Source organism: Schistocerca nitens, chromosome 8 (genome assembly GCF_023898315.1).
Source record: "Schistocerca nitens isolate TAMUIC-IGC-003100 chromosome 8, iqSchNite1.1, whole genome shotgun sequence".
In the NCBI taxonomy this organism is placed as follows: Eukaryota; Metazoa; Arthropoda; class Insecta; order Orthoptera; family Acrididae; genus Schistocerca; species Schistocerca nitens.
Genome location: NC_064621.1, coordinates 335,039,019 through 335,056,262, shown reverse-complemented (window position 1 = coordinate 335,056,262; position 17,244 = coordinate 335,039,019).

The window sequence follows — 17,244 nt, the reverse complement described above, 5'->3', positions numbered from 1 at the left end:
TTTGTAATACAACGTAATGAACAGAACAAAAATGACAATCAAAAGTTTAATAAACATTTGTGACCATGTCTCATATTCAAGAATATGGAATGCACTCAACGACTGTGATACGGCTTTCAAAATGATGGAGCACATCAGTCAGTCGTCCTTTCCTTTCTGGCTTTAGTAAAGCTTATCTAGATTTCGACTGGTAAATACCCATTATCGAGGCAGTATTTCAGAGTTTTAATACATGTCTTAGTACGTCAGTCCCCTGTTGTTCGGGCTCCTGTACCAGATCATTCAAGACTACACCTTGAATGAACTGTGACAGGAACTCGAACAAAAGCGAACTGACGTACCAGGAATTGCATTAAAATTCTGAAACACTGCACTGATAGTGGGTAGTTACTAGCCAAAGTCAAGATTTGCTTTAATAAAGCCTGGAAGGAAAGGACGAGTGACTGATGTGCTCCAATGTTTTGAATGTATCTCATAATTAATAGAGCATTTGAACATAAGTAGAGTTACTGTTATTAATCAATTAAACATCTGCTCACGCAAACTACGCAACAACACTTCGTAAGATAATTGTCTTGCGGTCTTCAGTCCTGAGACTGGTTTGATGCAGCTCTCCATGCTACTCTATCCTGTGCAAGTTTCTTCATCTCCCAGTACCTACTGCAGCCTACATCCTTCTGAATCTGCTTAGTGTATTCATCTCTTGGTCTCCCTCTACGATTTTTACCCTCCACACTGCCCTCCAATGATAAATTTGTGATCCCCTGATGCCTCAGAACATGCCCTACCAACCGGTCCCTTCTTCTTGTCAAGATGTGCCTCAACCTCCTCTTCTCCCCAATTCTATTCAATACCTCTTCATTAATTATGTGATCTACCCATCTAATCTTCAGCATTCTTCTGTAGCACCACATTTCGAAAGCTTCTATTCTCTTTTTGTTCAAAGTATTTATCGTCCGTGTTTCACTTCCATACATGGCTACACTCCATACAAATACTTTCAGAAACGACTTCCCTACACTTAAATCTATACTCGATGTTAACAAATTTCTCTTATTCAGAAACGCTTTCCTTGCCATTGCCAGTCTACAATTTATATCCCCTCTACTTCGACCATCATCAGTTATTTTGCTCCCCAAATAGCAAAACTCCTTTACTACTTTAAGTGTCTCATTTCCTAATCTAATTCCTTCAGCATCACCCGACTTAATTCGACTACATTCCATTATCCTCGTTTTGCTTTTGTTGGTGTTCATCTTATACCCTCCTTTCAAAATAATGTCCATTCCGTTCAACTGTTCTTCCAAGTCCTTTGCTGTCTCTGAAAGAATTACAATGTCATCGGCGAACCTCAAAGTTTTTATTTCTTCTCCATGGATTTCAATACCTACTCGGAACTTTTCTTTTGTTTCCTTTACTGCTTGCTCAATATACAGATTGAATAGCATCGGGGAGAGGCTACAACCCTGTCTCACTCCCTTCCCAACCACTGCTTCCCTTTCATGTTCCTCGACTCTTATAATTGCCATCTGGTTTTTGTAGAAATTGTAAATAGCCTTTCGCTCCCTGTATTTTACCCCTTCAGAATTTGAAAGAGAGTATTCCAGTCAACATTGTCAAAAGCTTTCTCTAAGTCTACAAATGCTAGAAACGTAGGTTTGCCTTTCCTTAATCTAGCTTCTAAGATAAGTCGTAGGGTCAGTATTGCCTCACGTGTTCCAACATTTCTACGGAATCCAAACTGATCTTCCCCGAGGCCAGCTTCTATCAGTTTTTCCATTCGTCTGTAAAGAATTCGCGTTAGTATTTTGCAGCTGCGACTTATTAAACTGATAGTTCGGTAATTTTCACATCTGTCAACATCTGCTTTCTTTGGGATTGGAATTACTACATTCTTCTTGAAGTCTGAGGGAATTTCGCCTGTCTCATACATCTTACTCACCAGATGGTAGAGTTTTGTTAGGCCTGGCTCTCCCAAGGCTGTCAGTAGTTCTAATGGAATGTTGTCGACTCCCGGGGCCTTGTTTCGACTTAGGTCTTTCAGTGCTCTGTCAAACTCTTCACGCAGTATCATATCTCCCATTTCATCTTCATCTACCTCCTCTTCCATTTCCATAATATTGTCCTCAAGAACATCGCCCCTGTATAGACCCTCTATATACTCCTTCAACCTTTCTGCTTTCCCTTCTTTGCTTAGAACTGGGTTTCCATCTGAGCTTTTGATATTCATGCAAGTGGTTCTCTTTTCTCCAGAGGTCTCTTTAATTTTCCTGTAGGCAGTATCTATCTTACCCCTCTTAAGATAAGCCTCTACATCCTTACATTTGTCCTCTAGCCATCCCTGCTTAGCCATTTTGCACTTCCTGTCGATCTCATTTTTGAGACGTTTGTATTCATATTTGCCTGCTTCACTTACTGCATTTTTATATTTTCTCCTTTCATCAAGTAAATTCACTATCTCCTCTGTTACCCAAGGATTTCTACTAGCCCTCGTCTTTTTACCTACTTGATCCTCTGCTGCCTTCACTATTTCATTCCTCAAAGCAACCCATTCTTCTTCTAATGTATTTCTTTCCCTCATTCCTGTCAATTGTTCCCTTATGCTCTCCCTGAATCTCCGTACAACCTGTAGTTCTTTCAGTTTATCCCGGTCCCATATCCTTAAATTCCCACCTTTACACTATCACAATTTGGGGGACGCTGAGGGAGGCAGCAATCTGAAACAGGAAACAAACGACACAAAGTGTTCCGAATGGTCCCGACTTCTGACGATCAGTACTTTTAGAGCCTTTACTATAGCTAGTCTGCTGGGGCTCATAGCATACTAATGTATATGAGTTATCAATGAATAATAAATCGGTACATATGCGGCCCGAGGTGCCGCCCCAAAATCTCTCTAATGCCTCTTGAGCATAAAATTTTGACGACCGCTACTCTAGGGGTAAGCCATTTTTTGTTTGGTGAGCTTAGTTTCATAAAAGAAAAGCCCCAAGTCACCGATCTTGATTAACTGACACAGTATGTGTTTCAAGCATGGCAAGAAATTCCTTAAGATTCGGATGCTGTTTGTTCCAATGTCGCTACAAATACTCGAGTGTATTGAAGCCTAGGTTTGCACCTCATATTTAAGTTGATAACGGACTTTACTTTCGTAACGAACAAACCCGTTTTGTGATTATCCTCTCACGAAGTTTTAAAAATAACGAACTGTTGCTTCATGGTGTAATAAAATCTATTTTCGACGGTTTATTCCCGAGGACCGATAAAGGCTATTTAAGAACCATTAATATTGTTGATCCGTGTGGCTCAGCAGCGGCCTGATGCAGATCTTTCAATTCGGGGGGGGGGGGGGGGGATCTAATGGGTGGATCTTTCAGTTAGACGCCCATTCCGCTACTTGCGTGTCGCTAGCTTACCGCAGCAAGCCTCCGTCAGGTAAGTGAGACCTACAGTTTAACGTGGAGTCCGAAGAACGTGTCATTCCTGGTGAGTTTTCACATCACTGAGAGACGAAGGCAAGGTTAAAGACATACAGAAAACTTCGTGGTCCGATCGAAGTTCAGTCTCACGACGTTTCCGTTTTCCGACTCGGCTTCATCATTTACCACCAGGCCCGACTGCTTAGACATTAAGGGATCAGTCTCCTGCACGCAGGCAGCTGACAGTCTCCGACAAAATGATTTTCACAAAGTGGTGTCATTGGTACCGCTGCGACGGAGTGCGCTACTTATAACGGTCCAGAACGCCGGGCACAAAAGCGGAATGTTTCTGGGGCTCATTCCTCAAGTTTAGGTGTTTTGGTCAGCCCTTGGGTTAGGGACCATTTATATACGGAAAAGAAGCATCGTTCTACTGTAACCACCCTATAATACAGGGTCGAAGTCTGAATATTACACACTCCCTCCAACTTAGCCAAACGGAGCAAATCGGTTGGTTCTTTTTGCGTTATATGTGGTCTATGGTGCGCTTTAAGATACTTGTGGAGGAGCCATTTAATTCATATGTGGTTCCTGAGAAAACAGAAAAATAACTCGTTCGGGTACAAAAACCGAGACGCGGATTCCAAGATGGCTGTGCACTAGCAAACGTCTGACATTTTACTATATATTCCTAAGATCCCGATCTCGAACAACTTTGAAAATTTCTTGATACGTTTATCCGTTTTCGATATACAGAAGTTCAAATTTAACATACTTGTACACCAGAAGTAGGAACGCAAAATCCGGCGTGAGACGGAATGTAAATAATAAATAACCGCACAAACTGCTCATATTTTAACGGAATACTCTCTAGGTATCTGTCTAGAAGCGACATCTTCCCGTTTTCAAAAATCTTTATCCGTTGTCGAGAAACACCCTGTACACATAGGTTTTGGATACCAAAAGCGAGTCGCGGATTCCAAAACGACTATGCACAGCAAATGGCTGTTATTTTGTAAGATATTTCCTAAGATTACGATCTTAAAAAAAAACCTTGAAAATTATCTTCATATCTTTATCTGTTTTCGAGATACAGTGGTTCGAAGTTAACCTACATTTACACGTCAAATACGCAAATAATATCCGATGTGAGGCGTAAACGTAGTTTATAAATTGACAATTTCTGTGCATGTAAAATCCGGTGTGAGGTGTAAAATTAGATATGGAGTTTTTTTTTAATTTCACGTAATTAAATTATCAAAATTTTACTGACCAGTAACGCTCTTTTCATGTGAGTGAAATACCCTTCTTTAGCAGTTGAAGAATGCTTCTACCGGAACGGAAAGAAGGCTAATACGCTCCTGTTGTAAAAGACCGACTGAAAAGTGTGGTATCAGCTGCCTTATTCCACGTTCCTCACCAGCTTAATAAATTTTTCCAAACATTTTAGCTTGCGAACTCATTCTCGCTTTTTTTGCTGAGAGAGAAGGAGACAGTGGCAGTGGGAAAGGAACGGAAAAGTAATAAATACCGGAAGATAGCAGACAGTGATTGTCATATTAGAAAGAGCGAAGGAGACAAAGGAAGTGTGAGAGAAAGAGAGCGGCTCAGTGGCAGTGGAAGATCATTGACAGTGACGGAAAAGAGAGAAGGAGACAATGCCAGTGAGAGAGGAGTAAAGAGAAGGAGAAAGTGCAAGTGCGTGAGAACCTGTGATAATGAGAGACAGAGCCTATGATAATGACAATGAGGAAGAGAGAGATATGATAGTGAGAAGAGACAGTAGCAGCTGGAAGGAATGAATGAGACAGTACAGTAGGAGAGACCACGAGTAGGACAGTGACGGTGAGAGGAAACTATAATAGTAGGACAGAACGAAGGGAACAAGGGCTGCGACACAGGAGAGAGAGAAAGAGGTAATAACAATGAGTTAAGCTCAATGAGTGAGTGACAATGGACTGGTGTGAGTGGATGGATATGAGCGACTTACGGGATGGACTAGTGGGTGTGAGCGAGTTACAGTTAGGAGAGATTGCATGTTGAATAGAGCGCAAACATGTTCGCAAGCCAAAATGTTTGGTAAAATGCAGAATGAGGCAGTGGTACCCCACTTTTCGCTAAGAATCTTTTCAAACAGGAGCGTATTAGAATTTTTTGTGTTCCGACAGGCACATTTTACCGCTGGTCAATTTATGCTCGACACACGGCAAGAATACGTGAACAACGCTACCTTGCTAAGAACAGAAGCGATGCTTTAGCAATTACATGCCTGCTTCTGTTGATAAACCTTTCTGCTCGTCAGCAGCAGCGAAAGACCTCAACGTCGCCAGAGTTAACTTCAACCATGCGCCTAGAGGAGAGGGATCGCACAAAGCAACTCCAGACCACCCGCAAGGAGAATAATACCGCAGACTGACTTACAGCTAGGCGTTGTGGCGGTGCCGCGAGCAGGTAGCCCGATGTGCAGATGGCGGGAAGCACAGGCCGTATAAGCCATTCAGCCGCGGCGGTGTGGCGCAGACAGCGAGGAGCCGGCCAGCCGAGCAACGTGTCGCGGCGTGGCGTAACGCACTGTTTAGCGGCCAGCAGCTTGTGGACAGCAGGGCTGAGCAAACGATACTCGCGTTCGAACGGGTTCGGGAGTTCCCGACGCGTCGTAAAGCTTTATATGGTCACATGTGACATTAACTCACGAGGCGTGAATTGAGTTGAGTTGGGTTGTTTGGGGGGAAGAGACCAAACAGCGAGGTCATCGGTCTCATCGGATTAGGGAAGGATGGGAAAGGAAGTCGGCCGTGCCCTTTCAAAGGAACCATCCCGGCATTTGCCTGAAGCTATTTAGGGAAATCACGGAAAACCTAAATCAGGATGGCCGGACGCGGGATTGAACCGTCGTCCTCCCGAATGTGAGTCTAGTGGTGAATTGAGTCCAAGACATACGGGAAGCTACGAAATAGCTACAAGGTGTGCTCTTGTAAAATATGATAATTTTGTGGAACACGGGAAGAAATAATATTAAACAGCAAACCCCGAATCCTTTAAAGAACGAGTGGGCCTCGGTGACCTGGGGGCCGGATGTGGCCCCCCCATTGGTTTCAGTTCAACCTGCGGAAGAAATTCGTGGGAGAGGAAGAAAGAGAGAAAGGGGGAGGGGGGGAGAGGTGTGTGAGAGAGAGAGAGAGAGAGAGAGAGAGAGTGAGAGAAAGAGAGAGAGAGACTGAGGTGCTAGCATAATGCCTCACCCGGGACATATTTTCGGATATTTTCGTATTAGCATTAGTAAGTAATTCTTGTCTACTGTGAACGGAGTAGAACACTATTCAAATTGAAGGTAATTTATAATGAGCTAGCTGAGACCCATCATTGCCCTCTTCTATTTTTCCATCTTCTCCTTGACCTCTCTCTGTCCATAGCCTCCTTAACCCCTCCTGTCTATCTCCTCCACCTCCACTCACTCTTTCTTTCCGTCTCCTCCACCCCCCCCCCCCCACTCTCTTCCCTTCTTCTCCTATACCTCTCTCTTTATCCATCTGCTCTGCCCTCCTGTCTCTGTTCCTCTCTGTTTGTCCATCCATTCGCCTCTCTTTCCGTCTCCTCTGCCCCCTCTCTCTGTCCATTTTCTCCTCCTCTCTCTGTCCATATTCTCCTTCCTCATCTTCCTGTTCCTCCATCCATCTCCTCTCCCTTCTCTCTGACCATCTGCTCCTCTTTGCTATCTCCGTCCATCTCCTTCTCCCCCTCTCTCTGTTCAACTCTTACTCTCCCTCTCTGTGCCTATCTCTTCCTCCTCTTTCCTTTCACTGTCTCCTCCTATCTCTCCGTTTCCCACTCATCCACTCTCTGTCCACCTCATCCTCCCCCATATCTTCCCCATCTCCTCCTTCCCCCTCTCTATATGTCAATCTACTCTTCCCCCCCCTTTCTCTTTCCTTGTTATCACACTCATCCCAATAGGATACTGGCGGCTCTGACTCTACAGTATTTCTTTTCAGATCTTAACTAATATATGCACTAAATTTGTTTGAAATCATTCCAGGAGCTTAGGATAAACTTTTCACCCATATCTCCACACACTTTCACATATGTCAGATATGTTTCTCATATCTTCAACTTTCGTAGTCCTGTCGTACTCACCTACATATAATATTACGGTATGCTGATAATTTTTAATTTTGGACCGTCTAATTACAGTTTTCGTGCCATATGGGTTTCGCCTTTATTCTTTGCAAGGCATCTTCAGTGGCAGGTTCCGTGGATGATGTTCTATATGTTATATTTTTCTTCAATTTTTGGTGCTGTTCTTCTTTTTATAATTGCCGTTTGATTTTTTGTTTTCCAGCCTTCACAGTACTAGTAACTGAACACTTGTTTTGATGGTACGTTTTGGTATGACTTAGTCGGCAACTCAACCAACACATGCCACCGTCAATGCACAGTATTACTGTTCGCTTTTGGAGCATCGCCTGCGACCAGCTTTGCGACACCTTCTGCGCAACGCACCCATCATTTTACACTACAATGCTCGGGCGCACACAGCGCAAGCTGTGGCCGCTCTGTTCGGTCGATGGGACTGGGAGGTACTGTACCATCCACCATACTCCCCGGACTTTAGTCTTTGTGACTTTGATTTAAGATGAAGGAACCACTTCGTGGAATTCGCTTCAGAGATTCGACAGGCAGTAGACCGCGCCATTGGCACCATCAACAGAACCGGCTCTGCTAACGGTATACTATACCTACCACATCGCTGGCAACGGGTTCTACACGATGCTCATGACTACTTTGAAGGAGAGTAACAAGTGCAAATATGTAACTCTTTTGTTGTTGTTGTTGTTGTGGTCTTCAGTCCTGAGACTGGTTTGATGCAGCTCTCCATGCTACTCTATCCTGTGCAAGCTTCTTCATCTCCCAGTACCTACTGCAACCTACATCCTTCTGAATCTGCTTAGTGTATTCATCTCTTGGTCTCCCTCTACGATTTTTACCCTCCACGCTGCCCTCCAATGCTAAATTTGTGATGCCTTGATGCCTCAAAACATGTCCTACCAACCGATCCCTTCTTCTAGTCAAGTTGTGCCACAAACTTGTCTTCTCCCCAATCCTATTCAATACCTCCTCATTAGTTACGTGATCTACCCACCTTATCTTCAGCATTCTTCTGTAGCACCACATTTCGAAAGCTTCTATTCTCTTCTTGTCCAAACTAGTTATCGTCCATGTCTCACTTCCATACATGGCTACACTCCATACAAATACTTTCAGAAACGACTTCCTGACACCTAAATCTATACTCGATGTTAACAAATTTCTCTTCTTGAGAAACGCTTTCCTTGCCATTGCCAGTCTACATTTTATACCCTCTCTACTTCGACCATCATCGGTTATTTTACTCCCTAAATAGCAATACTCCTTTACTACTTTAAGTGTCTCATTTCCTAATCTAATTCCCTAAGCATCACCCGACTTAATTCGACCACATTCCATTATCCTTGTTTTGCTTTTGTTGATGTTCATCTTATATCCTCCTTTCAAGACACTGTCCATTCCGTTCAACTGCTCTTCCAAGTCCTTTGCTGTCTCTGACAGAATTACAATGTCATCGGCGAACCTCAAAGTTTTTACTTCTTCTCCATGGATTTTAATACCTACTCCGCGGTTGTGAATAAATAGTTGCCACTATTTAAGTTGCAACCCTTGTACTTTCCACTGCTTGTGCTACCACCTGCCGTCTTTGAGTGGTTATTGCACGTTGAAGCCGAACAAAGGCGGTCGTCACAGTAATTCACAGAAGCGATGGTAATTTAAGTAACGAACCGATCATAGTGACATCGTTACTCCGTAAAGAGCTAGAGAGACCAGTGGTCGTTCAAACGAAAATATTAAGAAAATATCGTTGAACAGCCTCCAAATTTTTGTGTGTGGAGTTCGGGTTCACCCAGTAAGTCGGTGCAAAGGCAGTTTAAAGAAGCGTTTGATCCAAAAGGTGAAAAGTGAAGTACTGTTTCAGGCATTTATAATTTTTGACGTCCATGAAATATTTGTAAAAACCAAAAAGTAGGAGGTTGTGGATGCTATTATTCTTAAAACCTGGAGGTTACAAATAAGGGAAATGAGCATGTCCTAATCAAGAATTTTTTGTAGTTACCGAAGGTTCCAAATAATTTCCTTTATTCGATTACTAAGTAAAGGGGTGACTTCTGTATTTAATTGGAATAAGCAACATTTCTTCTTTCGTATTAAAAAATGCACGAACTAATTTGATTATTTGATAAAAAAAATCTCTTCTGAATTCGCACCAGTATGTACCGATTTCATATTCCACTGCAATCAATTTCAAGTTGGAAGAGGATAAATACGAGATACAGATATTATGTGTTCGAAAGATCTAAACTGTCTACCAGGCTATAGGTGGGGTGTTATAAGCCGATTCCTACCCACAATTGTGACTCACAGGCCATAAATATTCTGCATTACGGCCTATTGGCCTTCTGTAGGCGCTCAAGAGCCTTCAAAGAAGCAGCTAAAAGAATACCACAGATACTGCTAACAAAATAGTTCTCAAACGCGATCAGTAACTGATGTATTCATAATGTATTAATTTACAAACGTAATTCTTCTGTTTGTATCGATCAATCAATCAAATCGGCGATCGAGGACCCTGTGGATCATGCGCCGACATCACAATGCTCCTCCATAGACGGCGATCTTGTTCACTCTGGATCCAGTTGTCACCGTCTCCTAGTTGACAGACGCCTTTCTGCAGCTCATCCTCCCATCGCTTCCTGGGTCTTCCGACTGGACGGGTACCATCAAGTCTTCCCATAATCACGGCTTTTGCCCGAGAGGTGTCTGGTCTCCTAGCAATGTGGCCTGCCAAGTTTATTCTCCGCGCTTTCAGTTTTTGAACGATTTTCGTTTGCCTCCTCAGCTCATACAATTCTTGGTTTTTTTCTGCGTCTCCACGAGCTCCCTTCCGGACAGGTCCAAAGATCCTTCTCATAATTTTTCTTTCGAAGACCAACAAGTTTTCTTCATCCTTCCTTGTTGTGCTTAGGGTTTCTGTCCCATACAACAATACTGACACTGTCACGGCATTGTATGCTTTAAGTTTGGACTTACTGACAGATTCTTGGATGATATTATTTGCTTTAGACTGGAATAAGTTTTAGACCCATTCACAATAAGTTGGTTTATTTCCTGTTTTTCCCTCGGGCATGGATGTGCGTGTTGTTCATAGTTTAAGTTAGTTTAAGTAGTGTGTAAGTCTAGGGACCGATGACCTCAGCAGTTTGGTCCCTTAGGAATTTACGCACATGATTCCCCTTTTAAACTATTTTTCCTGTTGAATCATGTACCAAGGTATTTAAAATTTTCCACTTTAGCGAATGTCATTAGGGGCTTGGTACCTCCATTACCTCGGTCTTTTTCGCATTAATCTGTAACCCGATCTTACTTAACCCAATAAATCTGTCCTACCATTTAGCGTCACCCCTTTGTTTTCTCTTTTCATTGATCGGATTGCTTTCTCTAGGACCAAATTAAATAACAGTGCTGAGATAACATCACCTTGCCTGACACCCGTTCTGATATGGAATTCGTCGGACAGCTCCCCTTGGTATTTGACTTTGGCTATTGTATCCGTCTCTCTTCTGTTTGTAAAATTAGTAAAAATTTTTTTCGGACAACTGGTAATTTTTGTTGTTCTTATAAATCATAAAATCACACTTTATTATTATTTTTCAGTCTTTTCCAATTTTATTACGAATGTACTTTCATTTTCTTCCAGAGAATCGCAAAATAATCGATCTGAAGATTGTTTCTATTTTTGAAACGTGTAAAATTATTTTCGTAATCAGTAACATCAGAAACCTTCCCATAGAAATTTTCTTTCTTTTTAAACCAAGCTTTCGTGGTTTGGACAGGTTTTCAGGCTTTGGGTCTACTCTCTAACATGGGGTCTGCTTGAACACATCGACGTGTAATGACGACGCCCTGCTTCCTAGAGTGATCTGTGTTTGTGAAACAGTTATTAAATGGTCTTACCTAAAGGAAAAGCTATGAATATTTATAAAAATAAAATTACGAAGTTAACGTAGATTTTTAGTGTCAAGAACAGAGCAGCTTCTATTAATGTATAATACCATAGACAAATTAGGTAACAGCGTAGAAATTTCAAAGTTTCTGGACTTTCAATGGATGAAAACTTCTGATGGAAGAACCATGTAGTAGGTAGCCCGAGTGTTTCAACGGTGGGGACACTAGACGACTCCCGAGGAAGATCCCAGCAGAGCTGTCGCAAAGCTGAGATTTGAAGAGAAAACTGGAAGATAAAAATAATGCAGTTCAATACTTTCATGGACAACCGGCACGAAAACCTGCAGACGTATGGCTGCAGAAGGCTTGTTAAGACATTTACATTCAGCCACTTCCGTCACGAGAATTGTTGCCAAGTATGAGGACATATAAACCAGTATGTTAACATAAGCTCTACGAACAAACATTAGAAAGCCTCTTAAAACCACACACTGGTCAGTTTGGAGCTTTGTTTCGTCCTGGGGGCTACCTCTTTACGAGGCTTCTGCAACCCAGAACTGAAGTTCTGAACTGCTTATAACTTGTGCGCTTTTATACTGGGGGCTCTTAGTGCCAGCACAAAAGGGACCCATAATACTAACACTGCCATCTTTCTAAACAAAAAATTGTCATAATATAACATTAATTCTTAAGAACAATATTAATACCTGAACATAACAATTGATACGTGTGTAATACAAGGAAAATATCATAATTAGTACTTACGTAGGCACATTGCAATGTTGATGCATTAATTGTTCTGAAAGCGGTGCTGATATTCAAGACAATAAAAGCAGGTTAAAAGCTGTGAGCTATCTGGGGAAGTTAACCTTCCATTACTGAGCAGCTATTTCACCAGGTATCCAGTCTAGCTTACCAAATTCCAAACCAGACTAACATTAATTATAATCTTTTAGTACTCACCTTACGATAACCGGTGATATATAAATAAAAAGACAATTTAAATAAAAAGAAATAAATCAGTTTATATTTGGACATTTATTTTAACATTGATCAATGTTCCGTTAAAATTTCAGCATATTAAACTTGATTCATAACTAAACTGGTGCCTTATTTAGGATTGTGAAAATGTGAGTTTGTAATCTTACGGAACACATCAAACATGGAGCCAAGATTGGGAGACTTCATACAACACTGCATTCATAAAATAACACATGAAGAACGTTGAAGTATATGCAAGAGGAAATTAACCACAATGAACCGATTCAATTTTCACCCAAAGAAGTTATGTTCGTAGCGCAGTACTGTCCGTCATGAAATTACCACACACTGGTATACTAAATTCATAATAACTCTCTGTGAAATCTTCCCGAAAAGAATAGCTGAGGGCTACTTTGATGATTACACTACATGCTTCACGTGCTCAGCTTGGTTTACACAAAGAGTGTAACTTCACAATAATTTTGATAATTAAAATAAATTACATCGAAACACAAATTACAAAAGAAAAACCTCGAACTGGTTACTATCGCCTTACTATTAACCTGATGGGTCAAACAATTGTATAAGCACGTGGTACTGGTCTCACAAAGTACACCCCACGTGGGTTGAACATAAAGAAAAGTTGCTATATTGAAAAATATTGCCAAGGCGAGACGTTATAATCTCACGCACATTCGCATTTAAGATTGATGATCTTAGAGCTACGGATCATCCACATGTGGTTCCACTTCACTCACAAAGTAGTGACAAAGCAACTACTGGAAGATATTATGAACTTCACACTCGAATTACACTGTGTTGCAATTTAAGATAACATTAGATATTTTAGATCTAAACCGGAAATAAAGGTGATTAAATTTTCAGTTAGGCTGAACTTAAGAAATCCATTGTCCTACGGACTTAGCAGAGACGCGCTTAGCCAGAGATCTTACCACTTCAGACGCTCGCCGCGGACAGACTGGCATGGGCCTCTCTCTACCTGAGGGTGCTTCACAGATACAAAACGGAAGTGACCAGAGAGGCAGCTTCCTACACCAACATGACAAGGGACGGACAGGACCATACTAAGAATAGAAACCTCTTTGCTTTTATAAAGCGTAGCTACCTGTTCCGACGTTGGTCCTACTGTTCTCTAGCAGACAGGCTTGTCTGCTACCATCAAGCATGCAACTAGAAACACATTTGCTCATTCATCCTTTTACACAGAAGGGAAGGAGGATGACAATATCTTATCATATACAGCATATAAATGAAAGCGGATGTAGGTTCCGTATGAGATTGTGTGACATGAATTACATATAAACTTTGTTTTAAAGTGTAGTAGTGTGACAGATCGTTCTTGATTATGTGTAAAAGTAACAGGTTCCACTGCTCAGTCTCCTCCCAGATAGTCAGAAACAGCACAGTATATTTAGAAGTGGAATGTATGCCGTAAATAACAACATTTTAAAGAAATTAACATGAAAGGAATCCAACAGAGACCTATCAACATCTGTAATAATACTGGCATATACCGCTACCTCCATAAGTTTTTGTGGACGGTGAAAAAAAGATAACCTGTGACATCGTTTATGAAACTAGAAAGATGTAAGGGCGCTAAATGCGTAACTACGAACTAGCACCTACTTGTAATTTACCACCAGAATGCGCGGCTTTATTAATTAGATATTGGGGCAGGGATTAAACTACTAACGAGGGCCAGCAAAAAAATTTTATCCTATTTTAAGCATTAGTTAACTTTTATATTGTAAATTTACGAATTTATTATGAAGCTTTCCCAAAAGTTCCCGAAATAACACGGAATACAATCATATCATACTAGATTTCTATTCGCCACCGTTATCTTCAAAATAGTCCCTTCGGGAACTCATACAGCGGATCCAGCGTTTCTGCCACGAACAGAATGCATACTGAAGTCTTTTTTAGTCATTGTGCTAAGAGCCACTGGCAATTCCGCTTGAATCACCTCTATCGTGTCAAATCTTCGTCCCTTCAACGTCACTCTCAGCTTGGGAAAGAGAAGGAAATCGCACGGAGCCAAGTCGGATTAACATGGTGGGAGAGGAAGAACCGCCGTGTTCTTCTTTTGCCAAAAACCAATGCACAACGAAAGCTGCATGTGGCCCTCACATTAAGCCTCTTCTCTGGACGTTTCTTTTTCACAACCTCCGTTACTGGTCTTAGGACATCACGATAGAATTCTCCATTAATTCCCTGACCACCAGGTGCGAACTCCTTGTGTATAATCCCATCAGTATCGAAGAAACAGATCAGTAAGGATTTGATGCTGCTCTGAACTTGGCGGGCTTTCATTGGCCGAAGTGAATATGTGCCCTTCCACTGGGATGACTGCCGTTTACTTTCAGTGTCGTATCGATGACTCGAACTTTCGTCACCTGTAATGACCATAGAAAGAAAATCTGAGTCAGTTCGGAGCAGTTCTTCCAGTTCCCTGCACGCATTCATGCGTTGCTCTTTCTGATCGTCATTCAGCAGTCGTGGCACGAGCTTTGCAGTAATCCTATTCATGTTCAGCCGTTCTGACAAAATACGCTGACGTGTGCCACATGATAATCCCACAATTTTACAGACGACGCGGATGGTCTGCTTACGACGGTTCACAATCGATATCCGAAAAGCACTAATATTTTATGGTGCAATGGCGGTAGGTGGTCGTCTCAAACATTCATCATCGTCAACAGATATCCGGCCATTTTTAAAGAATGGTGAGTGTTTGGTTTTTCGGAGCGCTCAACCGCGCGGTTATCAGCGGTCGAAAAATTCCCAACCTTTACTCAGTCCAATCTCGCCACTTTCATGAGTGATGATGACATGATATGGACAACACAAACACCCATTCATCAAGCATTTTTAAGATGTTTCAACCAGTCTTGCGTTTCTCCGGCTGTTTTAACGCTGATCTCTCATGTTGATCATTGAAAATCGCAAACACAACGAACGTCATAGTTCTTATAATTAAATGTTTCCCTGAGACATTTAAGTCTGTTTTTATTATCTACAATAATGATCGAAGCAGACGAATTAAAATTTGTGCTGCGGCTGGGATTCAAACCCGGGTCTTATTGCTTGCTGGCAGAAATGCTAGCCATTACACCACCATAATACGATGGTCAGCAATGATGCACGAACTACCTTGTAAGTAGGCTGTTTAGGTTTTCTTATTGGTAACGCCACGTAGCGCTCTGTATGAAAATCACTGGCTGTGCTGTGTGCAGTCTGTGGCTAGTTTGCATTGTTGTCTGCCATTGTAGTGTTGGGCAGCAGCAGCTGGCTGTTAACAGCGCGTAGCGTTGCGCAGTTGGAGGTGAGCCGCCAGCAGTGGTGGATGTGGGGAGAGAGATGGCGGAGTTTTGAAATTTGTAATACTGGATATCATGAACTGCTATGTATATTATGACTATTAAGGTAAATACATTGTTTGTTCTCTATCAAAATCTTTCATTTGCTAACTATGCCTATCAGTAGTTAGTGCCTTCAGTAGTTTGAATCTTTTATTTAGCTGGCAGTAGTGGCGCTCGCTGTATTGCAGTAGTTCGAGCAACGAAGATTTTTGTGAGGTAAGTGATTTGTGGAAGGTATAGTTTAATGTTAGTCAGGGCCATTCTTTTGTAGGGATTATTGAAAGTCAGATTGCGTTGCGCTAAAAATATTGTGTGTCAGTTTAAGCCCAGTCACGTGTATAATTTTTCAAAGGGGACGTTTCAACCTAAGCTGAGTGCCCTCCCCAACACAAACTTCAATTCATTTTTCCCTTACATATTGTCACTACAGCCAGGGCTCTCCGATATTGGACGTACTGCTTCAATCATTATCGCAGATAATAAAAAGAGACTTAAATGCCTCTGGGAAACATTTAATTATAAGATCTATAAGATTACCAATGGTACAAGGACGTCCAATTACGTCCAATGCTGTGGTGCTTGCCATTATCGGAATGTTGACAGTGGTACTGTGGTGGTGTAATGGTTAGCATTTCTGCCTAACAGGCAAAGAGACCCGGGTTCGAGTACCCACCGCAGCACAAATCTTGATTCATTTCGTCCGTTTCGATCATTACCGTAGATAAACGTCATAGTGGAAAACTACCAGCCAAAAATAAACACGTCCCCTTAGATCGAAGCCGCCATGCAGGGTGACTCACGAAACATCATCACGCTGCTTCTGGTGGCGTTTGGTTGTACCACCTTCTGTAAGCGTTGGTCATACAGAATTTCGGGAAATTTTGTGTACCAGCTCGTGTGTAGTGAGATGCTTGGGCTAATAAAGATTTCTTTTTTTTGTATCTTGCGTTCTCTTTGTCTTGCGATACCATTCAGCGAACTTATCACGCGCTCCTTGTTTCCTTCCACGAATGGAAGGCCAGCAGCTGGGCTAGAAGAAACGAGTCCTCCAGCGGTCGACAACCGCGGCGGCAGCACAGCAGCCACGGAGCCTCCAGCGCGGGAAGTTTCCCAGGCTGGAGAAAAGGGCGACCGCGGCGCACGCATTGTCGCTCGCCGGAAGCTGCCAGGAGTGGTTGGCCAGCGGCTGATTCACGCGCCGAGGATGCACTTCCGGCCCTCGCCCATCCAGGTAGCATTCCGAGGCCAACCTGCCACTGCACTTGTTTATTTTTCGCGTCTTCAGTTTTATATCGGCCGCTTCGCAGGTTTCTGGTGCTAGGTAATATATTTCCACAAGGCGACGGAATACTTATCTTGAAATGTAAGTCAAGTCGCACACTAGACAGGTAGGGTTGCCAGATTTCATAAAAATAAAATAAAATAAA